The sequence below is a fragment of the Pleurodeles waltl genome, chromosome 2_2 (genome assembly GCF_031143425.1).
Source record: "Pleurodeles waltl isolate 20211129_DDA chromosome 2_2, aPleWal1.hap1.20221129, whole genome shotgun sequence".
Taxonomy (NCBI): Eukaryota; Metazoa; Chordata; class Amphibia; order Caudata; family Salamandridae; genus Pleurodeles; species Pleurodeles waltl.
In genome coordinates, this window is record NC_090439.1 from 403,997,325 (window position 1) to 404,017,770 (window position 20,446).

A 20,446-nucleotide genomic window follows, 5' to 3' on the forward strand; every position below is an offset into this window, starting at 1 on the left:
TGTCATCCCACTGTCCCACATTGTCACCCTGTCCAGCCTTGAACTGCCCCTGGTCCATCCTTCCACAGGCATATGGACAATGCACCTGTGCGACTGAGAACTGGACTCTGCCATGGACATTACTCCACCCCCACCCATCCCCGCTTCCCAATCATTTACCTATATCTAGCACTTAAAATAAATCACTTATTCCACTTAAATAAACAGGAGTCTGCTTGTATTCTTAACAAATGTATTACACATAACAGTTCAATAATGTCCAGTTACTTTGTGATGACAACATACCAATTTCAATAAGCTTTAGTCCATGGGCAAACAAAGCTGAAGTCAGGCAGTGGGTCATACAACTCTGAAAAGGGAAGGGAAAGTCACAAATCAGTTAACAGGAACTGGGGGGAAACACAGACAGTGGAGACGCATGAGGCCTTAAGTAAATGTAAATTGGGGTGGCTGTTTCTTACCTGTGTGCTACTGAAAGTATTGTTGTATGACTGTATCCCTGTTGTCCGTGTCGTCCCCGTCGTCTTCCTCCTCTTCACTCTCCACAGGCTCCACAGCTGCAACAACACCACCATCTGGACCATCCTCCTGCAGAAAAGGCACCTGGCGTCGCAATGCAAGATTGTGAAGCATACAGCAGGCCACGATGATCTAGCACACCTTCTTTGGTGAGTACATGAGCGATCCCCCTGTCATATGCAGGCACCTAAACCTGGCCTTCAGGACCCCGAAGGTCCTTTCTATGATCCTCCTAGATCGCCCATGGGCCTCATTGTACCGTTCCTCTGCCCTGGTCCGGGGATTCCTCACTGGGGTCAGTAGCCACGACAGGTTGGGGTAACCAGAGTCACCAATTAGCCACACACGGTGTCTCTGTAGCTGTTCCATCACATAAGGGATGCTGCTATTTCGCATGACATACGCGTCATGCACTGACCCAGGGAACTTGGCATTTACATGGGAGATGTACTGGTCAGCCAAACAGACCACCTGGACATTCATCGAATGATAACTTTTTCTGTTTCGGTACACCTGCTCACTGTCTTTGGGGGGAACCAAAGCCACATGGGTCCCATCAATGGCCCCAATGATGTTGGGGATATGTCCAAGGGCATAGAAATCACCCTTCACTGTAGCCAATTCGCCCACCTCAGGGAAAATAATGTAGCTCCGCATGTATTTCATCAGGGCAGACAACACTCTGGATAAAACCTTAGAAAACATAGGCTGAGACATCCCAGATGATATGGCCACTGTTGTCTGAAACGACCCACTTGCCAAAAAATGGAGTACTGACAGAACCTGCACCAGAGGGGGAATCCCTGTGGGTTGGCGGATGGGGGACATCAGGTCTGGCTCCAGCTGGGCACATAGTTCATGTATAGTTGCTATGTCAAGCCGGTATGTAAGTATGATATGTCGTTCTTCCATTGTCGACAGGTCCACCAGCGGTCGGTACACGGGAGGATTCATCCTTCTCCTCGCAAGTCCCAGCGGACGGTGCCTAGGAAGGACAACATGGAGCACAGAGTCAAGCAACCCACAGGTTCGTTCACACAGCTTGCACAGTACACGAATCGCTATGCATGGAACGGCTTGTATGAGTGGCAATGCAAGGCCTAGGCCTGTGTGACGCAGTAGAAATCATGCCATGTGGGCCCTTGAAATGGCGGCTGCCTGACCTGTGAAGTGTGACAGTGGGATGTGAGGTCACTGCGCAGGCGTGGCACACCGTGGCGGTAGGCGGTCGAAGACCGGGGCGCAAAGCAGCATTGGTTAACATTGAACCCTATGGGTCTCAGGAGCCAATGATGATGTGCGCCGGCGGTCGCGGTACGCACCGCCGCGGTACGCACCGCCGCGGGCGTGACCGCCATATTCTATCTGATTAATCACTCGAGACCTGATCATCCACAGGAGAGGACCTATACTGCAAGTGCTGCTGTGACCTCGGTCTGGGAGATACAATGGCTGCTGCGACTGGGGAAAAGGCCCCTGCCTTCACTTCCGAAGAATTGGAGAAACTTGTTGATGGGGTCCTCCCCCAGTATGCGCTACTCTACGGTCCTCCAGACCAACAGGTTAGTACACAGGGTGCACGCTGAATGGGCTATGCCTGTGTTGAGTGGGGTGTATGTAAGATGGTGGGGAGGGGAGCGAATGAGGAGTGCAACGCACGACAGATGGGAACATGTGTCACATGGCAAGGTTGGGGAGGGGGGGCCACTCAAATCTACCATGCAGAAAAGTGATGATATTTCCTTTCCCACCCTGTACATGTCAAATAGGTCAGCGCCCATCAGAAGATCGACATTTGGTGTGCCATCGCCAAGGATGTCCGGGCCCTGGGGGTCCACAACAGACGGGGCACCCACTGCCGAAAGAGGTGGGAGGACATCCGCCGCGGGACCAGAAAGACCGCCGAGTCTCTGCTGGGGATGGCCTCCCAACGTAGGAGGGGTGCCAGCTGCCAATTGACCCCCCTGATGTCCCGGATCCTGGCGGTGGCCTACCCCGATTTGGATGGGCGCATGAGGACTTCACAGCAGACACAAGGGGGTGAGTATCAGCACATTCTGCTATCTTTGCGCGCAGTGGAGGTGTCTGGGTTGGGGAGGAGGGCTGTGGGTAACTCAAGGCCAGGGTGCTTTCTGTAGGCTAGTCCCCTCCATTAGGCATGGCCCTGTGCCCCCGCCCCCCACCTCTGTAGGGTGCCAAGTACAGCTATCCATGGTCCTGCATCACCCATGTGTGCATTTGTCGTCCATAGACCTGTAGGCCTAGTCACAAGAACTGAGTAGTGTACCCCAATTGCGCAGCGTAGTGCAGGGGGCTTCTGTGTCTGTCCTCTCCGCCAACGGTGTTGCCAATGCATGCACTCAACCTGTCTTCATTTCTCCCCCCACCCATTTTCTTTTTCTTCCTGTGCATGTGTGCATTAGCATCATCAGGCGGAGGAGAAGTGGCATCGGCGCACGAGGGAGCTGCATCTCACATGGCCCCGGAGGGCCATGCAACCGACTCTGAGTTCACCAGTGAGACGGAGGGCGAGGGGAGCTCCACAATGGGGACCCGTGGAGACGACAGCGACACCGACACGTCCTCGGAAGGGAGCTCCCTTGCGGTGGCGGCAACATCCGTGCCCACCGCCACAACAGGTACAGCCGCCACCCAGCGCACCAGCCCCGCCCTCCCAGCAGCCCCTCAGCCTTCGCTCCGTGCCCGCTCACCCAGGAAGGTGGGCATCTCCTTCGCCCCAGGCACCTCAGGCCCTGCCCCAGTTACCCCTGCTGCCCTCAGTGAGGAGGTCATTGACCTCCTCCAGACCATCATTGTTGGGCAGTCTACCCTTTTGAATGCCATCCAGGGTGTAGAAAGGGAGGTGCATCAGAGCAATGCATACCTGGAGGGCATTCATTCGGGTCAGGCTGCCCATCAGCGATCGTTCAACGCTCTGGCCTCAGCACTGACGGCAGCCATTGTCCCTGTCTCCAGCCTCCCTCTTCTAACTCCCTCCACCCAGTCCCAGTCTCCAGTTACTCAGCCTATCCCATCCACACCATCAGACCACCCTGCACACACCTCAACACCCAAGGGCAGCTCATCCAGACATAAGCACCACAGATCCCACAAGCATTCACACAAACAACATCCAGATGCAGACATGCCAACAGTCACTACCACCTCTGTGTCCCCCTCCTCTTCGTCTCCCTCCTCCCTCCCTGTGACGTCTCCACTCACATCTGCATGCACACCACCATCAGCCAGTACTTCCATCACCAGCACACCCTCCATTACAGTCAGTACACGTGCAGTCACCACCCCCACTGCCATTTACACGTCCCCTGTGTCCTCTCCCACTGTGTCTGTCACCCCCTCTTCCAAACCACACAAACGCAGGCAGCCACCCACCCAACAGCCATCCACCTCACGACAGCCTCCAGCCCAAGCACCTGCACCCAAAGACAGCACACTTGACTCTCCTACAACCACATCCTCTTCCTCCACTCCCATACCCACTGCACCTACCCTTCCCATTGCTCCTAAAAAACTTTTCCTCTCCAAAATTAACCTCTTTGCATCACCTGACCCACCCCCTCCATCTGGTAAGAGTCCAAAGAGCACCTCAGCCACCACCAGCCCTGCATCTAGTATCACCATAGTGCAGGGCTATTGGAGTCCACCAGCTCCTAGGGAAGGAACATCGGCCAGCAGCAAGGGGACAGCCAGCCCACCCCCTGGGAAGAGGACAAGAAAAATTAAGGGCCGGCGCGAAAAGCCTGAGACAGCTGCCACCAAGGAGAGTGGCCTTGCCACGTCACCTGCCACATCATCCAAGGGAGGCAAGGGCCAGAGAGCTGCAGCGAAGGAGGGCAAGGGCAGCAGGGCGGAGAAGACATGCAGCAGCCGAGCGCACCAGGAGGGCCCCACCAGCCCCATACCGGGTGTGACGGACGACACCCACGGGCCCAAGACTCCATCACAGGAGGGCCCCGCTACCGCAAGGTCGGAGGGCGACTAAGCGGGGAGTCTTGGCCAGGTCTGGCTCCCTTGAAAGACAGGACAAGCACCGCTGAACAGGGCCCGCCGTGAAGAGCACCGCTGAACAGGGCCCCGCCGTGAAGAGCACCGCTGAACAGGGCCCCACCGTGAAGAGCACCGCTGAACAGGGCCCCGCCAAGACAGGCACCGCTGAATAGGGCCCGCCGTGAAGAGCACCGCTGATCAGGGCCCCGCCAAGACAGGCACCGCTGAACAGGGCCCCGCCGTGAAGAGCACCGCTGAACAGGGCCCCGCCAAGACAGGCACCGCTGAACAGGGCCCCGCCGTGAAGAGCACCGCTGAACAGGGCCCCCGCCAAGACAGGCACCGCTGAACAGGGCCCCGCCGTGAAGAGCACCGCTGAACAGGGCCCCGCCAAGACAGGCACCGCTGAACAGGGCCCCGCCTTGAAGAGCACCGCTGAACAGGGCCCCGCCGTGAAGAGCACCGCTGAACAGGGCCCCGCCAAGACAGGCACCGCTGAATAGGGCCCCGCCGTGAAGAGCACCACTCCGCTGGGCCCTTAATCTCAAGCACCGCTCCGCTGGGCCCTTCCTGTCAAGCACCGCTCCGCTGGGCCCTTCCTGTCAAGCACGCTCCGCTGGGCCCTTCATCTCAAGCACCGCTCCGCTGGGCACCGCCGTCTCATGCACCGCTCCGCTGGGCCCTTCCTGTCAAGCACCGCTCCGCTGGGCCCTTCATCTCAAGCACCGCTCCGCTGGGCCCTTCCAGTCAAGCACCGCTCCGCTGGGCCCTTCATCTCAAGCACCGCTCCGCTGGGCCCTTCATCTCAAGCACCGCTCCGCTGGGCACCGCCGTCTCAAGCACCGCTCCGCTGGGCCCTTCATCTCAAGCACCGCTCCGCTGGGCCCTTCATCTCAAGCACCGCTCCGCTGGGCACCGCCGTCTCAAGCACCGCTCCGCTGGGGCCTTCCTCTCAAGCACCGCTCCGCTGGGCCCTTCATCTCAAGCACCGCTCCGCTGGGCCCTTCCTCTCAAGCACCGCTCCGCTTGGCACCGCCATCTCAAGCACCGCTCCGCTGGGCCCTTCCTGTCAAGCACCGCTCCGCTGGGCCCTTCATCTCAAGCTCCGCTCCGCTGGGGCCTTCCTCTCAAGCACCGCTCCGCTGGGCCCTTCATCTCAAGCACCGCTCCGCTGGGGCCTTCATCTCAAGCACCGCTCCGCTGGGCCCTTCCTGTCAAGCACCGCTCCGCTGGGCCCTTCCTGTCAAGCACCGCTCCGCTGGGCCCTTCCTGTCAAGCACCGCTCCGCTGGGGCCTTCCTCTCAAGCCCCGCTCCGCTGGGCCCTTCATCTCAAGCACCGCTCCGCTGGGCCCTTCCTCTCAAGCACCGCTTCGCTGGGCCCTTCATCTCAAGCACCGCTCCGCTGGGCCCTTCCTCTCAAGCACCGCTCCGCTGGGCCCTTCATCTCAAGCACCGCTCCGCTGGGGCCTTCCTCTCAAGCACCGCTCCGCTGGGCACCGCCGTCTCAAGCACCGCTCCGCTGGGCACCGCCGTCTCAAGCACCGCTGGTCCATTGACAGTGCCGGTTCTGTGTCGAGCAGGTGTTCACGAAGCACTCTGGGCACCATGCCTCCTCCAATACCAGTGGAGTCGGTTATCCATCTGATGGACTGTGGCTTTGCACTCCCCAGGATGGTACAGTGGGCATGGAGGCCCCTCGTGGATCTGGCGTCGTGGACTCATGTGGCTGGGGTGCCCCCCTTTCCCTTCCCCCTGAGGTGCCTGTTGTTTTATCATCTGATGCCCCTGCAGTGTTCTCCAATGGTATCCGGTCTCCTGTGTGGGCTTTGCCCATGTGTTCGTACACATTGGCCCACGGACTATGGATATTTAACGGACTGTGCAGGACTTATTGACTATGTTTATACTTTGCACTATGTTCATTATTTCTTTTGTATATTTCATATGGCATATTTACCATGATTTCAATGAACCTATTTTATACATAAATTTTAAACTTCATTTTAATTATGTCTTTGCATTCTTCCGGGGGGGTTGGGGGGTGTCACTCTGACTTGTTGCTCTGCATTGGTGTGTAGGTATTGGGGGGGTGGGTTGGGGGGGTGGGTGTATCGCGTATGTGTGTGTACGTAACGTTTCCTCCTCCCCCCTCCCCTGTGTCGTAGGTGCAGTACTCACCGTTGTCGTCTGCGCCGGCATTCGTACTCCTGGTAGATGAGCAGGTAGACAATAGCCGGTAAGTTGTGTAATTCGGGCTCCATGCTGTCCTCCTTCCTCGTGGAGTGTGTATAGGTGAGCGTTTTCCCGTTCGTAGTCTGTTTCCGCCGTGTTTTTATCGGCGGGGCTCCCGCCCCGGAAAAGGTGGCGGATTGGTGAGTTGTGATAGGGTGGGCGGTACATTGTCTGCCGCCTGCCTGTTGGCGGTGACCGCCGCGCTGTTTGTCAGTCCCGCCGTGGCGGTCGGAGTGTTAAAGTGGCGGGCTGTGTTGGCGGTTCCCGTCAGGGTCAGAATTCCATTTTTTGGACTGCCTGCCTGTTGGCGGGTTGGCCGCCGCTTTATCACCGACCGCCAGGGTTAGAATGGCCCCCTAGGTGTTTTCTTCACATGGTTCAGCAGTGCCAGAGATGGATAGTCAATTGAGGTTTCGGGCCTGGTCACCTAAAAGCTAGATCTGTTACAGTGTCTAGGTGTATGCAGTGCTGTGGGGGGAGCAGACCCCGGCCCTCATTGCTGTTCCCACTGTCATTGTGCTTCAGGCCCCAGAGGTGGGAAGTGAGAGGTCTAAGAGGTTGTGGAGGGCAGTGTGTACTACTTACAGCAGGGGGTGCCTGAGCATACCTGGAGCTTCCATCTTCCAGAATAGGAGAAGAGTATACCCCTCTGCATGTGGTTTGTCTTAGGGGGCTGTTTGGTGCATAGTCTGGGGCTGAGTCCTCTCCTGCGAATCCTAATTTCTACGTCTGATCTGATGTCAAGGCACCCAAGACCGGCTCCACTCGTGGTTCCCCACATCTTGCTGCTTTGATGGTGGTGCGAGGCTCCTGGTCTCAGATGTAGAGAACCGATGCGTCCCTCGGTCAGTCTGCTGGTGTTTCAGGCCAGGGGGAGGAAAGTGCACTTCCTGCAGTCCTTATACCAAATAGCCCCAGCAATGAAGATGGGCAGTCTCACCGGCTCCACCTCTCAGCTAGTTCCGTGCTCTTCTCTTGCGCAGCAGGCCACTTGGCAGCCACTTACTCCTGGACCTTGGAGACACAACTGCAGTCAGTAGGCTGGCCACTTCCAATTGGGAATAGCAGGAGTCTTGGAGGAATGCTCCTCACTGAATCGCTGTCTGACCACACTCCCTTGTTTTACCTAGTTAACCTAGAAACTCCTCTCTAGTCAGTGTGCGTTTTGACGACAATTCCTTCACACCAGCCACAGTTTCAATACACATATCCTAATCACTACTCCTAATAACTACTTTAAAGGTCTGCCACTCTTCACCCACTTCATCCAGAGATGTACCACTTTCCTTGATGACGTGCACTATAGTCTCAGATCTCATGTCTGAAAACTGGATCCTGTAAAGCAGCTGGATGCAATCACCATTTTGGGTTATGGAATGGCTGCCCCCCATGAGATAGGGAGAAAGGAGAAGAATTGTCTGATATTGTCATTCCTAAGAATTGTACACAATGAACGATACCCACTAAGGGCCCAGTTTACAAAGGTAAACTTAAAGCTGAAGTCTAAGTTTAGACTTGAAATCTAAGGGCCCAATTCACAAAGGAAAACTTAGACCTGATGTCTGATTTTAGACCTGAACTCTAACTTTAGACTTCAAGTCAAACGGCCCAACGCACAAAGGCAAACTTAGACTTCTAAAGTTACCTTTGTGAATTGGATGCTTAAACTTCAGGTCTAATCTTAGACTTCAGGTCTAAGTGTACCTTTGTCAATCTGGCCCACATTATATGGAGGTGAAAAATAAAGAGTTTAGTGTGTAAGCCATACAATAGTGAAAAATAAGAACCTGCTTTACTGAAGGGATGAATGTCTCTTCAGGCATCTCTGAGGTACCACTGTGATATCCACATCGGGGGGCATATTTATACTCCGTTTGCGCCGAATTTGCGTCGTTTTTTTCGACGCAAATTCGGCGCAAAACTAACGCCATATTTATACTTTGGCGTTAGACGCGTCTAGCGCCAAAGTATGAGGAAAGAGCGTCATTTTTTTGCGTGAACGCCTTCCTTGCGTTAATGAGATGCAAGGTAGGCGTTCCCGTCTAAAAAAATGACTGCGCCGCAAATGCGTCGTATTTATACTCCCGGGCAAAAATGACGCCCGGGAGTGGGCGGGGCAAAAAAACCCGCATTTGCGCTGGATTTTAGCGCCTGGGTCAGGGCAGGCGTTAAGGGACCTGTGGGCTCAAAATGAGCCCACAGCTGCCCTCCCATGCCCCCAGGGACCCCCCCTGCCACCCTTGCCCACCCCAGGAGGACATCCAAGGATGGAGGGACCCACCCCAGGGACATTCAGGTAAGTTCAGGTAAGTATAATTTTTTTTTTTTGTTTTAATTTGTTTTGGCATAGGGGGGCCTGATTTGTGCCCCCCTACATGCCTCAATGCCCAATGACCATGCCCAGGGGACATAAGTCCCCTGGGCATGGCCATTGGGCAAGGGGGCATGACTCCTGTCTTTACTAAGACAGGAGTCATGTAAATGGCGTCTGGGCGTCGTTAAAAATGGCGCAAATCGGGTGGAGGCGATTTTTTGCGTCAACCTGACTTGCACCATTTTTAAGACACCCTAGCGCCATTTTTCCCAACGCCGGCGCTGCCTGGTGTACGTGGTTTTTTTCCACACACACCAGGCAGCGCCGGTCTGCTTGCACCGGCTAACGCCATTCAATAAATACGGCGCCCGCATGGTGCTTCAGAATGGCATTAGCCGGTGCAAAATTTTTTGACGCTAAACTGCGTTAGCGCAGTTTAGCGTCAAAAAGTATAAATACGGGCCCTAATATTTTATTGTTGCCCTGAAGGCATCTGTTCTAATGAGATATGATAATGCTCTACTTAGTGTTGTGCCAATAACACAATTAAAATCTGTACTCCGGATTGACCCTATACTCTGGTGCAATATGAATACAGCTGGTAGAGTGAATTGGAAGTTTGCTGATACATTTGCAGAATAGATATAAATCAGTACAATCAGTTCACCATTCAGTATACCTGAACTAAAACATACCTACCCCATGAATCAGTTACTTGTTTGAGGCCCTGAAATGGCACCCCTCACATCACCTACATAATGACGCCTTTGGCTTCTGAAAATTATTTAGTGCAGCATTTGAACCTCTCCAGTGCTTTTGTACCCTTAGCAGTTCCCTAACAAGATGTTTTTTCTTGAGGAACACCATGTGTGTGCATGTACACCTAATATATTTATGAGTTTTATGTCATTTTGTTGGACTCATTGTTGACGTCTCACTTTTCAAGAAAGGCTGTGTATGTACCAGCTTTCTGTGCAGCCATATTCCACCCTGTAGCATGTAGGTGGTTTAAAATACTTCAAACAATCCTTTGAACCAGGTTTCATTTCTGAATTCCTCAGCGTTCTGCCAGGACCTAAGGTGTCCAGTTACACCATGCCCAAGAGCTATATTGTGTTGTACTTAGTAAGATGTATCAGACTTTAACATGTGTTTCTTTTTAACTGGTTAATATTAAAACATTATTATTCTGAGAACAAAACTGCTCTACTCATTTTATCCCTAAAAACCCTCCCTGCTGGGATCAGTATTCACACCACATCAATGGGGCTAATTAGCTGGCAGGTGACGGATGGATGTCATGCAAACAGATTTATTACCAATCCAGCTTTGTCAGGGAATTTGGCTTGTAATAAATATTCCAAGATGTCCAAGAATGACATTTGTTGGTATTTTCTGGAGGAAAATAACATTACCATATTTAAGAGTAATCCAAATGCTTTCCTATGGAAAGGCCAACCCTGCTACAGTGAAAATAGGTTTTGGGCGTCACTGTAAGGGCATGTTTAACACTAAACATGTACATGTCCTACTTTTGAATACCATATATAATGCTTTGTGGGCAGAAAGGCCTAATTATGGCTAATTAATTTTTTAAAGAAAGTGTTAGGCTTGGGGTTATTTTGACAGGTCATATATGTAGTTTTAAGACTGAGCAGCCAAACAAAATAGTGGACCTATAATTATGTTTGCACTTTCACCGAAGTATGTGGCACAATGGGTGCTACAGTCCACTGGTGAAATTTAAACGAAAGACCCTGGGTAAAGTTTGTACCATATACTAAGGTCTTGCAGGTAAGTTAATTATGGCAATTAGGAGTATACACAATTTCACCATGTTTTAGGGCTCAGAGCACACACACTGGGGCCCAGTTAGCAGAGCACAAGTGCAAATAGTAAATTAAAACAACAGCATCAGTCCAAAAAAGGCAGGTGATCATGCAAAATTAGGCATTTTCCTACACTGTAAATGCTGTTTTACACACCTTTCACTTATCTCATTGTATATGTCTAATTTTGGCCATTTGGCATAGCATAATATTATTCCTAGATTTAGGAAACAGTACCAAACCCAGGTGCCAGGCATTTTTCGACAGATGTTCTACTCTTGCGCGGTCAGGTGAGCTGCGAGTAAGAGATGAGGTTCTTTCAGTATTTCAGTATTTCACAGAAATTCCTCTGAAATTATTGCAGTTCATGTCAATGATTACCTACAGAAACTTTCAGCTGGTCAGATATTTGCCTTTTCTGCAATAGCTCTAACTGCCAAATTGACCTCCCTTCCGCTTGCCATCTTTGCTTTTTGGGACTCTCAGCTCATCTTCTATGTTCCCTGACCTGTGGTACATGGCACTTCCATCCCTGCAGCACTTGAACCAGTTTCCTGGGGTACTTTCTGCTGGGTATTAGCTGGTCCCTGAAATTCCTGGCATTGAAAATAAAATAGGGGCATACTTATGGGATTTGGCATAGGGCAGCAGAGCAAGTCATCTTTCTGTGCTGTCCTACATCAAAGGGAAAGGGCAGGAATACACCGCATTTATGCAATGCAGTGCATTCCTGTTCTACCAGTGAAAATAGGCCTAGGGTTATTTTGACAGGTCAAATTTGCAGTTTTAAAACTGATCAGCCAAAAAAATTGGTAGACCTGCGATTATGTTTGCACTTTCATTGTAGTAGGTGGAACAATGGGTGCTACATTCCACTTGTCACATTTAAATTAAAGGTCCTAGGTACAGTTTGTACCATATACTAGGGTCTTATAGGTAAATTAATTATGGTCTAAGGTTTTGGCGCTTCCCCAGCTTTACATGATTTTGTAAATCTGGGCAGCATGAAAATTCATGGCTGTTGCGAGGGAAAACCCACTGCAGTGAACATGGAACACCTCCGTGGTGCATACTAAGGCAATGCAGTAACTTGAAACTGCCTTGCCTCAATCCATACCTATGAGGCCATGCAAAGCCAGGCAAAGTGGCTTCGCGTGACCTCATAGATATGATTATGTAGTCTGCACCGCTGTAGCATTAAAAAAAGTGATGCTCCGGCTTTGCACGTGACTCATTTACATGCCCCATAGTTTTTATCCCCTGCAACCACTTTAGGTTTCCCAAGAAACAGCAGTGTATACTCAAATTTGTCTTATCTTTGTGTATGTTTTTCTTTAAGTTATGAATTATGCTTCTTCTTAAATGCTAGTGTGTAGAGTGAAAATAAGGACTGTAATGTTCTCGTAGTCTAAAGGTCCTAATGTCATGGCTAGTTGCAAGCCAGATCCCTATAATTGATATGTCTGGCAATTATTGGCCTGGGGTGGGTTTCAGAAGGTGGTGGAGGCACTGAAGATTTATGCACTTGTTTGGTAGACAAAAAGATAGAGAGTGCTGATTGTGACACCATCTTTTAGAGCTAGTCCATTAAGAACAATTCCATGCTGGGGCCCACAGACCTCTCAACAAGATCAATTATGCAGATAATAAACATTAAAAACCTCATGTGTTCTATAAGGTCAGTCACCTGTATGTGTGCTTTTTTCATGCCAAGTACATGTGTTGCTCATTCAGGCTCAATTTTCACCAAAACAACCACTAATTTTCATTGTTCAGCTCGTAGGAGTGTTAAAGGTTCCCTGTGCCAATGCTTCCCCCTCATTCAGAAATTCCTGTTTGCCTAACTGCAAACAGGCCCAATATATCATTTTTTACCCACACTAAACCCAGGGTCAGATTGGCGGGAGGTGGGAGTATCATAGGGAAATCATTGATGTCCTACCACATCTAATATTAAAAACCCATTTGAAGCAGGCACTTTAAGCACAACAACCCAGAGAAAGAAGTCTAATAGGATAAAAGCAGGGGCCTTCAACAACCAGACAGGGGATACGCACCATTGGTTAAACAGTCTGTTCTCTACCCTTTAAGTGCACCACGGGTGTTATATGTGTCTCAACAAATCTATCAACTTGGATTTAACTGTGTGGTGTCACAGGATACCCCACCTGCACTCTGATTTTCATGTGGAGTTCAAATGAGCCAACTCTGCCCATTGAGGTAAGCCTATTGTTTGCTCCTGGAAAGAATTTCAAACCTCTTTCACACCTATTCTCCACTATCTACAGGCTGGACATTGCTGAAGAGTTGACACAAAGTAACCTCTGGGAATTTCCAGCAGGGAAAAGGTCACTTTTAAAATGTTACTTTTCCATAATATTTATTAAAACTTCGGCATCCAAACTGAATTAAATACCTATTGAAAATAGTGGTTTAAATATTTTTCTAATTGTTCTCTTGACTGAAAGAGCAGTTTAGTATTTTAATCTACACTCTGGGTTTCTACATAGGACAGCTAGGCCTGCCATAATGAAAATAGCTTTTTGGCAGCCTTGTCACTGTAGGGACATGGAACACGGTAATGTTAATTTCGCTTCATATCCCACTTTTAAATATCATTCACCATACCTTGTGTGCCACAAGGCTTACATAGGATATCTAACTAATACTTAAATGGAAGATTTGCACCTTTCAAAAAGGGTTATTTAACTTGTCTTACTAGAGGTTTTACATTGCAGCAGACAGGCTATACAGGGTAGGCCTGTAGCCATATTTGCAATACCACTGTTGCTTCTTCCACATTTTATGCTGTGTTGTCACATAGTGCCACGTTTATTAGCAACACACTCTTTTACCCCTATTTTTAACGTACCACCTGCATTAATGGAGTTAAACACGTTTGAAAATACAAAGGATAGACTCAATTTACTAAGTCTGCAAACTTTCATGCAGAGCTATCAAATGGGGCCAATCATATCAATAATATTGTGGTGCGTTATTTGACTTTGGCACGTGTCTGATGCAGATTTATCAAATAACAACAAAGTGATAAGCAAATTAATATTTGATAGCCCTTCTTTAATATGCCCTCTGCCCTCATGAATGGCAACAAAACTTGATATACCAGTTAAAAACTAACCAACCTAAGATTTTAACAAATGGTGTGCAGATCTCTTTCAGATCTGAAATTTGTTAACAAATAAAAGATCTTTTGTCGCCCACCTTTTCAAATTATGCAACACTTTTGTTGATCTGCACAGAAATACCAACAATAATTTCAAACTTGTAATTGCCTGCCAAATTTCATGCATGCTACTGAAACAATGCCAAGGTTAAAATCAAATAACAAAATTTCTATTCGACTGATAAGCTATACAAAAGTGTTAACTCTTTCAGACCCACACAGCACCGTATCAAAGAACAAATGATTCAGGCACAAAAGAATTAAGAACTGGTAAACTGTCTGCAAGAAATTTGACTAATGATGTCATTAGAATTCTGAGTAAGGAATTACATTTTTGCCCAATTAAATCTTGTCACTCTGCAAATATACAAGTTAATTGATTTAAATGTGTAGGAAAACATAAATTAAACTTTTTTTTAGCAAAACAGGGTTTGAATCCTCCTATTATACATAAACATATAACATCAAGTTGCTCTACCACTGATGTGTATGGTATGCAAACATTGCTTTTGTTGGATGAATCCACAGGTGGAATTAATATTACACAAACCATACATAAGTGCTTAGATATATGAGAGGACATGATAATTGATAGTGGATTAAAGCCATCCCCGAGGTGTATGCATCCTGGAACACCAGGTTCAGTTATTATGAATTTTCCAGTAGGGCTGTCATGGAACTGTATGAACTAGAAGACATATGTGCTGATCCTGGTTAATGTAATTATAAATACAATATAAAAAAGGGAAATTTTAGCATTGAATAACTACAACACGATGACAGCATTGTAATACACGAAGCCAATAAAGGTTGGAACATTGTTATTATGGATAAATCAGATTATCATAAAGACATTTTACGAAATTGATCAACGCTAAATTAGTGAATTAGAAGGAATGTGGTCTACTTTCTGATCTTGAGTATGACTTTTGCCTCCGGTTCATAAGACTTCATATCTAGTAAACCATTTATTTCCGACAATGGCTCTCCCACAGCAAACTAAGCAAAGTATGTTGACACATTTTATGTGCAGGACACTGGAGATATTTTAAGCAAACTGGGTGGCTTTCAACGGGAAAATAACTTTAAGTTTTTGTTGCTTTGGATGTATGTAGCTTATACATATATCACATTGAAATGTGGCATAGAGGCATTGAAATATTCTTTGCACAAATAAAGTAATAGTAACTTTGAACACAATGAAATGCTCCTTAGGATATCACAGATATTATTAGCACAGAATGTGTTTTCACAAGATGGGATTTGATATGCAAAAACAGGGGAGATATGGGCTCCAGGTTTGTTCCATCTAAAATAAGTCTTTTTATGGGTTTGTTTGAGAGGGAGCATGCCTGGGGCAATGATGGCACACAATCCCTGGATAACATCATATGTTGGGAGGTATATAAACAATATCCTCATAATCCACAATGCTACAAAGCCGGAATCGACATCCTTCCGCTGGTTTTAAAATAATAACAGGATTAACACCCATTTAACCTTAAAGCATGACAGCCAAAGGATTGAGTTTCAGTGATTTTTTCTTGTACTTGGAGTCCCATCCAATGTGATATCTTATGTAAAGAGACCTGGTGTAACAGTGTTTTGTATACCTCAAGTGCCCTCCCAATATCAACCTCGTTCGAGCCAGAAGTAATAGTAGCCAGGATGTCAAATGTAAGTAAAAAATTATTAAGGACTATTTTATAGGTATGGCTATAATGAGGGATGTCTGGAGGATGTTGAAGGAAAGGACAAGGAATAGGGAACCACAGAGACAAGATACTCTAAAAGTCAGTAATGGTAAACAGAAATCTAATTAATCCATAGGAACACAAAATGATCTCTGTTTCACAATGCAATATAAAGCACAGAGTGCATACACTTTTGATATACTTAGCAAGAATTTCCATATGATGAATTAAGGGTTCATCATGGAAAGACCAAAAATAACATACTTAAGAGGGGTCATGATTAAGAACAAGTACTAGCTATGTGAGATCAACGGAAGATGTGGGCATTAACATCAACTAGATTCCTGAGAAGCCAAAAGGAAGGATTGTTCTAATGTGTGTGATTTCGGGAAAAACAGAACAATTACCTTCTGCTACAATAGTGAAAGAACATATTAAGTTAACAATGTTATCAATTGCAACACAACTCCCACACTTTATCTGTTGGACTATGTATATATGTTGGCAGTTGTATTTGCCCACTGAAAAACCACCAACAGGAACACATAAGGGCTATAATGTATAAGAGCATGGATTATCCAATTTCTTCCCATTTCCAAGAACATCATCCCTAAAATTGTTAGATATGGTTTCATGCTTTAGAACATATTAAGCATAATGAGAAAGCTGGTAATAGAAGATACAACTTCAAAACGTTAAAGCCAGTTGGATCAGTACTCTCAGGAATACGGCACAGGGGTATATAATATCAAATGAATTGCATTGTTTTCTATGACCATTTTAATTATCGCTTCTCTTCCTTGTAATTTTCATTTCCTATGTCTTGATTCAAGAAAGTATATTGGAGACAACCTATAAGTTATCTATTGCGAAGTATTGGTTATTGCCGTTATAGGATGGTTTGGTAGATACATGTACATATTTTGTTTTTTGATGTGATGCAAGGGGGTGACAGCAGATGTTCACCTATAGTCTAGAGAATAATCCACTCTCTATTAGAAAAATAGATCTTAATGTAATGAACAAAACAAGACCAAAACAACAAAACTCCAATAAGTAGAAGTGGAATTTTTGAAGATTAAATGTCACCATATTGTTTAGAAGCTTAAAGCGCCAACTGAAGCTATCTGGTTATGCTAGACTAGGATAAATCCAAAGTTCAGGCCAACGACGATGGCTACAGGGACCAACCTTGTCCTGCTAAAGCAATACCTTGCGGAAGCGTTGCGTCCATGTCGAAGATCTGATGCGAAGAGCAGTGGATCTGATGTGAAGATGAAGCGTTGGCTCCAGTTTGTGGAATCAGGGATGTGCGACTTCAGAATAGGAGGCAAGCCAGTAAGCCCATGGAGTCACTCTGTTTCTGGGAAGGTAGATGCAGGTCCAGTCCTCCTCAAGCCCAGGCACAGAGGGCAGCAGGTAGCAGGGTAGACACAGCAAACAGGAGTCCAGCACAGTACATCAAAGTGACTCTCCTTTAGCAGCAAAGCAGTCCTTCTTCCTGGCAGAATGTCCTCAGTTCCAGAAGTGTACTGGTTTGGTGGTGTCTCAGGTCCAGTACTTATATTCGTTTGTGCCTTTGAAGTGGAGAATACTTCAAAGAGAGGCCTTTGAAATGCACAAAGCCCCTGCCCTTCCTTCCCTGGCTCCAGTCACACTACAAGGGGTTTAGCAGCCCTTTGTAAGGACTCAGGGCCTAGCCTGTTCAGGTGTGTCAACACCTCCCTACCCAGAAAAGATGTTAATCACCCAACAAGATGTGGATGGTCCATCAGGCACACCCTTTGTGTGTGGCTGTCTGAAGGAAATGCACAATAGCACAGTTGTCACCAACCCAGATGTGTATTCAGAGACAGGCAGAGGCACAAAGGGCCACATGTACGAATGTTAGGTTTTGGGACTCGCAAATTGTGATTCATAGCGACTCACAATTTGCGAGTCACAAAACCTGATGTACAACATTGTCAATGACACTCTTTGCAATTCCCAATGGGGCTGCAAATGACCTACCTCGTAAATATTCATAAGGTAGGTTGCAATTTGGAGACCCCATTGGGAATGGCTGCCCTCACATGGATGGTGGCCTGCTGGGGACAGCAGACCACCTTTCCTGTGACTGCTTTTAAATAAATAAAGACGTTTTCTGCATTTAAAAAAATAAAATGAAAGGTTTTCTTTTCCGTGGGATCACTGCCTTCCCTGAAAAAATATTTTCGCTACCATTCAAAATGGGGGAAGGTGTCCCCTGGTAACCCTTCCTGTTTGCAAATGGGTTAGCCCCAATTTGAAACATTCATGGTCACAAAAAAATCGAACATCGCACTACGACTCGCAATTAGGAAAGGAACGCCCCTTTCTAATTGCGACTCGCAACCCTATTCTGTGATTCGGTAAATAGATTACCAAATCACAAAATAGGGTCCACAGGAAAATGCAAATCGAGCCGTTTACAACAGGAAAAATGGTATGTACATCTGGCCCATAGTGATTAAAGTATGAAAATGCCAACATTCTAAAAGTGTCATTTTCAGACTTTCAACTTAAAATCCAACTTTACCATGAGTTGTGATTTTAAGTTGTAAGTCCAGAAGCACCAAATTCTAAATATCTATCTGGCCCTAATTGAAACTGTTTTTCATTACCTGGAGATGTAAAACGTAAAAGTACATGTCCAACTTTTTAAATACACTGTAACCACCCTTGGGGCTGTCCTAGGGGTGACATATGTAGTAAAATTGAAGGTCTGGGCCTGGGAAGAGGGTTAACTTGACAGATCGACATGGAAGTGTAAAACTGCACATACAAGCTCTACAATTGCAGGAATGAGCAATGTTTGAAGGGTTATTGAAGTGGGTGGCACAATCGGTGCTGCAGGCCCACCAGTAGTGTTAATTTACAGGCCCTGTGCACATGTAGTGAACTTTACTTCGGACTTATAAGTAAATAAAATATGCCAATTGTGGATAAGCCAATGCTACCATGTTTTAGGGAAAGAGCACATGCATGCTAGCACTAGGCAGTAGTGGCAAAGTGCCAAAAATCCTAAAGCCAGCAAAATAGGAGCTCAGAAAGCAAACAAGTCAGCGGAAACCGCTCCAAAGATGCCAGGTCTAACATTTTGCTGACTTCCTGCAGCACCATTTTTATCTACTGAATAGAATTACATATACCATGAACATGAGGCTTTCTGAATATAGTTCTACATTCTGGCAAAGTTTGGGGCAAATCCAATTATTAGTTTTTGCTATAGACGTGAGAAAGAATTCCTATGAGGTAAAAGGGGAAAACGCATATTATTTGCTCCCCCTGTAATAATTTTCCCTTACATGTTATTGCACAAAAAGTGCTGTTCCAGACATTAGTTGCATTTTCTATGAGAGTTCTAAATTTGATGCAGATCTGTTAACTGGGACCAAAGTCAGAAGCAAATCAATAAATGTCTTTCAAATTAAAAGTGCAGCTGAACCATGACTAAGGGCCTGATTTAGATTTAGGCGGGTGGGTTACTTCATCACAATGGTGACAGATATTCTATCCGCTGAAATATAAATCCCATAGGAAATAATGGAATTTACATTTAGGCAGACAGGACATCCATCATTAAAGAAAAATGGGATGGATTTATATAAAATAATTAAAAGTTTCACAAACATGTTTAAGGATTGACAACATTCACTTTCAATTTGTACATGGTTTAGCACTACATTTGTGTAGTCTGCAACTTTTAAATGTTTTGCATCCAGGTTTTGGTGGTAAAACATGAATACGTCCCATTCCAAGTTGTTATTTGGAAGGAACACTCTTAACATACCCCTGCTAAATATAGATTCAGTAAGAAGTAGAAAATTCATATTAAGGTTCTATAACATGTTGCTGAATCACAATTTGTTTTTGGTACAGACCTAAAGGCCATTTTGAGGTCCCAAACGGTCAATTTTGCGATCATACCCTTTGCAGCCACAAAAAGCCTTATAAATTCTGGCTCCTAGTTCCCTGTGTGGGCTAACACTGTTTGTATGCGTTAAGATGATGTCGCTACTATCTTTTCAGAATTATCTAATGAAAAGGTAGTAGCAACAACATATTGGAAAGTAAATAATATTACTCTACAAATCGAAAATAGCTCTGGGGTTCTGAAGGTAAAATACTGATAATGGACATCGTTAAGCACTCGCCCCAACCTCCCAAGCACAATTTTATGTGGTGCAATTCAGTCCGGAAATACTAGGCCGTGATCTACACCTTCTGAAACATGCCTAGCCAGAACTGACGTTGGCATGGTACCCTCCAAGCCTTCTAACGCCAATAAAGGTTTTTACACCACATTTACAAGGATGGACATACTTTATATTCCCATTTCTGGTGTGTGCCTCTGCGAGTCACAGCAATCGACACGTTCACAAATAATCTGTTATATCTCGTAATTCACAAGCCTCCCGTTTAGCAGTGCACATTTTGGAGTAGTCATGCAAAGTGTGCTAGGCATACCACCTGCTGTATGTATGGTGCTGCAAAAAGCACTTAGCGGAATGAGTAATTCATGTAGCTTTCCTGCCATTAAGAGTTGTTGCTCAGTACTTAATTGCAAATGTTCTCTAACAATCATGACCTCTGCTGAGACAATTTGGCCTCATTGAAAAAGAATGAATAGACTAGAGTGCTGAA